A 7,355-nucleotide genomic window follows, 5' to 3' on the forward strand; every position below is an offset into this window, starting at 1 on the left:
TAGACATTGAATAATGATGAGGAGAAAAAGAATAATATGTCAATTTATACTACTAAAATATTTGAATATTTTCATTAGTTGATATCAATGATGATGAGATATCAAACTAAATGCTATAGCTATTCTTGAATTATTATTAGTTTGTTTTAATGTTAAGACATTTTTGTTTTAGGGTACCATAGTTATTCTTAAGCCATTTAATTAACTTTTATGTACGTTGACCTCCTAATCAAACTCAAAGTTCTTAAATAGATTGTTTAACATATCTAATTTTTCTAAGAAAATGATGCTCCCCCAAAGAGAATCAATCATTCTTAAGGCCAATGATGTGGTATAAGACATACATTCTCATTCATTGAATTAATATATACATCATGTCATCAACTTTGCATTGTAATTGATCATGCTATCAAATCAACAAACTCTTAATTCTAAATGACATAGTTTATGATATTTTAAACTTTTATTTGTTTTAACTATTATTTTCATTGAGTAGCTACTCAAATTTGGTTAATAAAGTTTGACTCATTTTTTTTTATTTTTTTTCCTTGTTTCAACTCTAATGCATAAGAATTATATCAAGAATAAGGGAAAAAAGCATTCTTCAAGTAAGGTAGAGCTTAAAACTCTGTTTGGCATAATTCTTAGGATCAACCATGCTCTTACATATACTAATCTATTGAAGTTATGCTTATAAGAATAAAAAGGGTACAATATAAGGGTGAAACAATATTTTTCAATGTAGTTTTTTTTTACATATATTTTTTAACAATAACATTTTAGTATTTTTCTTACATATATTCTTCAACAATAACATTTTAGGTGAGTGAAACTTTATGGTATGCTCTTAAAGTCAATAGAAGCATTAGTAACATATATTTTTCTTACATAAAATTTTTTGAGTTGATTGATATCATATCAGATAAATTATTTGACCTTTTCATTGGACCTATTTAACGGCATAAAGAAGTAATCTGTATTGCAACATCATTAAAGATTATATAAATTTATAACTTTTTTTCTCATTCAATTTTCAAGTGTGAATTTTTAGTTTTAGAACTAACGTATTGCTATTATTTTAAATGCACATTTCCTAAACCAAGTTATGATTAATCAACTATTACCACGACATTAACTCTTTTAAACAACTTGCTAAAGCAATTCTTCAGGCTTACTATGGGACTTATTATTGAGATGGCAGTAACATGATCATTCATTTTTTTTGTTGTCTTTAATTTTTTGTCTTATTATTCATATGTAAGCTTAAGCTAATCTATACCTACTATTTTTAGCATAAGATGGCTTAGCAGTTAACCAAGATTAACATTTTTGGGTTTTAGGTTATACCTTTTTTTTTTTTCCAACCTAACTTGCTTAGTTAGTGGCATATTTTTTTCTTTAAAACAAAAGATGATATCATAATTAAGTACTTGATATGAGATTAAAAAGTTCCTAATTAATGAAAATCCAACACAATTGAAAAATGAGGAGAATACCCAAAAGACACTTTGTTTAAGCCTATCATAAAATAGGGTGTGAAGCTTAAATCAATTGAGAACAAATGGAAAATGAAACCATAATGAGAAAGCCAACAAAAAACTACCAACCAGCAAGAATATTTCAAAACAACTTAGAAGCAAAAAAATTATAAGTACAACAAATAAAATTAAGCAATTAAATAATTGAATCATACTCATAGAAAATAAGCACAAATATTTTTTATGTAATTTTCACATGTTACCTAAAAATTAATAAAAAAGACAACTTAAATAGTAAAAAATTGAAATATATTACTTAATTGAGATTAAAAAAATCATCAAAATAAAATCAAAATTTATAAATATAAAAAAAAATCAAATAGAAAACAAATTCTTCGAAAACCCAAAGATAATAGAAATTACAAAATATAAAAACACACTGAGAGATCATAAAAAAGCTATCAAGCTCTTTCTTTGCGACAAAATCTATAAATTAAAAAAAAATCAAATCAAAAGAAAATTTGGCAAAAAAAATCAAAGATAATAAAAAAACTAAAACATGAAAGATGCCAAAAAAATCATCAAGAATTATTTACAATTTTTTGCTGGCCTTTTTTCTAACTTTTTTTTTTCATCAGCGACTTAGCTTGCTGCTAGTCCTTCTTCTCTATCTCTTTTTTTTCCTTTTCTTTCCATTTTTCTTTCTTGTCTCTCCACTCTCTACTCATTTTTTTCATTTATCTCTGGAGTCTTTAAAATTTCTTACGTTTCTCCCATCTTCAGAAGTCTTTAGAATTCTCTCTTTCTTTTTTTTCATTTCATTTTTTTATCAATTTAAAGCAAAACGATGCATTTTATTTTCATGCCAAAAAAAAATGAAAAGTCTTTAAATGAAGAGCCAATTGTTGTGCAACAAGTAGCGTAAAATTGAAATTCTTGATGAACAATCCCAATTTGGGGACTACTTTTATTATTAGTTATAAATAAGTGCATAACTGTGAATTTTTTTATATGGATGAAATGTTTGGTCAATATTTATTTAATAGTGTATAAACTAGTTAAGTTTTTAAACTTAAAATTAAAGGTTATAAATATCCTATTTTATAATAGATTTTGACTTGGTGTTTGGTGCGTGAGCTTCTATTTAAAAAGCAAAATTCGAATCCATTTTTTTAATAAAATAATAATAACAATAATAATAATAATTTATAAAAATTTTCAATATTTATAAATGATAACCTATAGCATCTTTGAAATTGATATGTATTAACCAATCATTTCTAGGAAAATTAATTAAACCAACATATATATATTGTCATAACGTCTATATTCGGGGATCCATCACTAGACATTGACTTAAAGAGTCGCCACCAATCTTTTTTAACTAGGTGCGATTTGTCACCTAAAGAATCTATTCTTTTAGGGAACACCTGAGTTTAAGGGTCCCTAAAAGAATAAGTTCGGGTCTACTAACCAGAACAGGGTTCGGGAGTTCGATTACGTGTGAGGAAAGTTATAGCACCCTTACAATGCCCATCAAAAGATGGTACCAGCTTAATTTTGTGTTATCCAATAAGCCTTAAAAATTTACTAAGTAATTAATTATTGGAAATTATTCTCAATTGACTCTAATACTTTTAGCAGAAAATTGAAAAAATTCCCTCATCTCAAGAGTATGCAAGAAAACTACTGTTTCACTTGTAGAGGCCCCATCGTCTGATTATTTAACATTAAAGAAAATTCAAAAGAAATAAAAAAAAAAGTAAAAAAAATGATTGCTTTTATACAGGGGAAAATTGATACTTTCAACTTTTCCCGTAAAATTTTTTTGGAAACTTTAATTTTGAGAAAAATTGATACTTCCAACTTTTCCTCAAAAAAAAAACTTTTTTAAAAATTTATTTTTAAAAAAAAATTGATACTTTTAACTTTTCCCCAAAAATACTTTTTGGAAACTTTAATTTCGAGAAAAATTGGTACTTTCAACTTTTCCTCAAAAATAAACTTTTTTTGAAAATTTATTTTTAAGAAAAATTGATACTTTCAACTTTTCTCCAAAAATATTTCTTGAAAACTTTAATTTCGAGAAAAATTGATACTTTTAACTTTTGTTCAAAATCTTTTTTTTTTTGAAAATTTATTTTTAAGGAAAATTGATACTTTCAACTTTTTCCCAAAAATATATATTTTTTTTATTTTGTTTAAAGAAAATAAAATAATAAAACAAAATGAAAGTGAAAATAAAAATAAAGAAAAATAAAATAAAAATAAAAATAAAAATAAAAGAATGTTAAACAAATATAATAATAATAATAATAATAATAATAATAAATATATAAATATATAAAAAAATAAAATGAAAAAAAAATCTGAAACGGCTCAGCTAACAGCTTGGTTCGACTCGGCTTAAGAAAGAAAAATGGCTCTGAGAAGCGACTCGGGGGTGTCGATTTAGCTCGACTAACGGTTCGGAGAAGCGGGTTGAACGCGGGTCGACGCTCGGGTTGGGTCGTCTGATTTCAAAACGTGCGGATCCTATTGGCACAGTAACGCCAAAACGACGTCGTTTTTAGCGGGTATGAAAGGTTAATTCCTTCATTTTTTTCAGCAGATCGAGCCTTCCCTCTCTTTCTTTTCCTTCCTCTTCTCTCCCTTCTCTCTAAATTTCTCGAAGAACTCCAGTTGAATATTCACCAGATTCTGAAAAATTCATTGGAATTTGGGTTTTTCGTCGAAACTTCATCGAAAAGTTGGTCGGTTTCTGAAATTTCTTATCGAAAACTAGGCAGCTGGCCAAAAAATTCAAACTTGGCGAGAATAGTCATCGAAAAATTCAACCTTCGCTAGAAAATTCAATCGAAATTTGGAAAATTTTCAAAAATTTCCTGAAAAAAATTCGTAAAAATTCTCCAAAAATTTCTACCGATTTTTAGAGTTATTCTAAACACACCGAAACCTTTTTAGCTTTTAAATCTTTCCTGTATCTCTCTTTTCTCTCAGCCAGTAATTCTTTTTCTCTATTTGTCCCTTTGATCCGTGAGTCTATTTATAGGGATTGATCAGAAGAGTTTCTGATCAATCCTAACTCCTCCTTGGATTGGGATTCGATCATTGAATCCAATATGGACTCTGATTGAATCCCCATTTACGGTAAGATTATCCAAATTTCAACCAAAAAAAAGAAAAAAAATAAAAATATTAATAGATAATTTTTAAAAAAATAATCAGATAAATAATAATATTAACATATAACTAAAAATAAATACTAGATAAATTATAATATATAATCAGATAAATATATATAAATATTAACAAAAAAGAAAAAAAAGGAAAAGAAAAAAAATAGTAATTATAATAATAAGGATATATATATATATTAAATAGTAATAATAAATACATAAGATAAAAATAAAAGAAAAAATATATAAAAATAATAATAATAATAAAAATAAAATAAAAATATAAAATACAAAATAAAAAAAGAAAATGGGCCTACCCATTTGGAACATGCACAATTGATCCGGGCCTGGACTAAATTGGGTGTCTATAGCTGCCTCTCTTTGCACATTTTCTGTGAAACAGAAATTGCGCAAAGACATAGACACCCAATCAAGACTCAACTTGACATTTTTTATTTTTTAAGATTTGATCAAAACTCTTCTAAGCAGAGGCTCAACGACTTTGAAAAACATAAATGGCTCTTCTAATTAGAGGCTTAACGACTTTGAAAAAGTAAAATAAAGCTGCTCTTAATAGAGGTAATTTTTTTTAAAATTTGATTAAAGCTCCTCTAAACAGAGGCTCAACGACTTTGAGAAACATAAATGGCTCTTCTAATCAGAGGCTCAACAACTTTGGAAAAGTAAAATTGCTCCTCTAAATAGAGGCTCAACAACTTTAGAAGAGTAAATGGCTCCTCTAAACAGAAGCTCAACAACTTTGAAAATAAATAGCTCCTCTAAACAGAGGCATCACAACTTTGGAAAATAAATGGCTCCTCTAAACAAAGGCTTGACGATTTTGAAAAATAAATTGCTCTTTGACAATCATGTCCAAAAGAGTTAAAGATCGTGTTTGAAGAAATTTCAGGAGATTATGCCCAAAGGTCTTATAAATCAACCCTGATACCAAGAGACACCCTATTTTAAGGATTAGGAACTTACGTGACAAGCTTTTTCTTAAATTTGAAAATGTCTTCACATCTGTCTTCTCTATGTGGGATGTTGAAACACCCCTGCTTCTTGAATTTATACACTATACTTTCTTGAAAGTAGTATATGCTATGCAATACATATGAATTTCAATGCATGCTATGCAAATGTTGTCCAATTAATTCCTATTTAATGTATGGTACTCAAGTTTCTCAAGCTTTTTCTTAGGCATCAGGCTCTTTGATTCTTCAAAGATCCAATTACAATGCTCTTTTAAGATCGAGCCAGTGTAGCTCTCAATCATCTCTTCCACTCACATTCTTTTTGTAAAAAATCTCTTTCCAAATTCAATGTCCTTATTAGGAACTGAACACCTCAATCTTGTCTTTATCACTCTTGACTTATTCAATGCAATTTAAAAATCTTTCATGCCATTATTCATTCATTAATCATTATTTCAAACTCAAAAAGTAAGAGTGCATTTGCACATTTCTTTCATTGTAGGGTATTAAGAAAAAAAAAAAAAGAATGATTGAGAAATAGTCACTAGAAAAAAAGACACAAAGAGTGAAATAGAATGTCTCTTATTAGCAAAAATGTTGACTAATTTTGGCTAAGAGAGAATTATAAAGATAAGTATGGGGACAAAGCCCAAAATAAACAATCAGATAATCAAGATAACACATCTCAAGGTTTTTTTTTTTAAAATTTAACCATCTGATGTATTTAACAATTTGGAGCTCCTTCGAATTTGCTAGTCTCTATGCCAATGAATTTTTGAGTTTGATGCTGTATTCTCCTCATCTAAGCTGCCATTTCAGGTTTTCAACTTAGATAAACTCCCTATAACTCAAACCGCCCCTTTAGGATTTTCACCTTGAGTCCTCATTTTTCATTCATTTTTTATTTTTCATTTTTTCTATTTTTTTAATTTTTTTTCAAGCATAATATTTCTTCACAGCATCAAATTTTATAGGATGGGATAAATCATTTCCATCCATCTCAGTCAGTATCAATGCTCCACCCGAAAAAGCTTGTTTCACCATATACGACCTTTCCCAATTCGGAGTCCATTTTTTTCTACTATCATGCTGGATCGAGAGGATTCTCTTCAGGATCAACTCTCTTTCTCGAAAGCAATGGGGTCGAATCTTCTTATCATGAGCTCTCATCATTTTTCTTTGATATAGCTGACCATGGCACAGTACAGTTAATCTCTTTTCTTCTATGAAATTTAGCTGTTCATAGCGTTCTCGAATCCATTCAGTTTCTTCTAACTCAACTTTTTTTAAAACCCTCAAAGATGGGATCTTCACTTCCACTGGTAGTACAGCTTCCATTTCATAAATCAAAGAAAATAGAGTTACCCCAGTAGAGGTACGAACTGATATTCGATATGCATGTAGTACAAATGACAACTTCTCATGCCAATCTTTATAAGTCTCGATCATCTTTTCCAGATTTTTTTTTATATTCTTATTGGCTACCTCAATTGCCCCATTCATTTTCGGACGGTATGATACCGAGTTATGATGCTTGATCTTATATTTAGCACATATTTCTTGCATCATTTTACTATTTAGATTCTTGGCATTATCTGAAATAATTCTCTCTGAAAGTTCATATCTATAGATGATCTCTCTCTTTTGGAACTTACAAACCACAGATCATGTTACACTTGCATATGATGCTACCTCTACCCATTTCGTAAAGTAATCTATCATCA

This window comes from Durio zibethinus, chromosome 9, assembly GCF_047325235.1.
Source record: "Durio zibethinus cultivar Kanyao isolate XHJ-2024 chromosome 9, ASM4732523v1, whole genome shotgun sequence".
NCBI classification, from domain to species: Eukaryota; Viridiplantae; Streptophyta; class Magnoliopsida; order Malvales; family Malvaceae; genus Durio; species Durio zibethinus.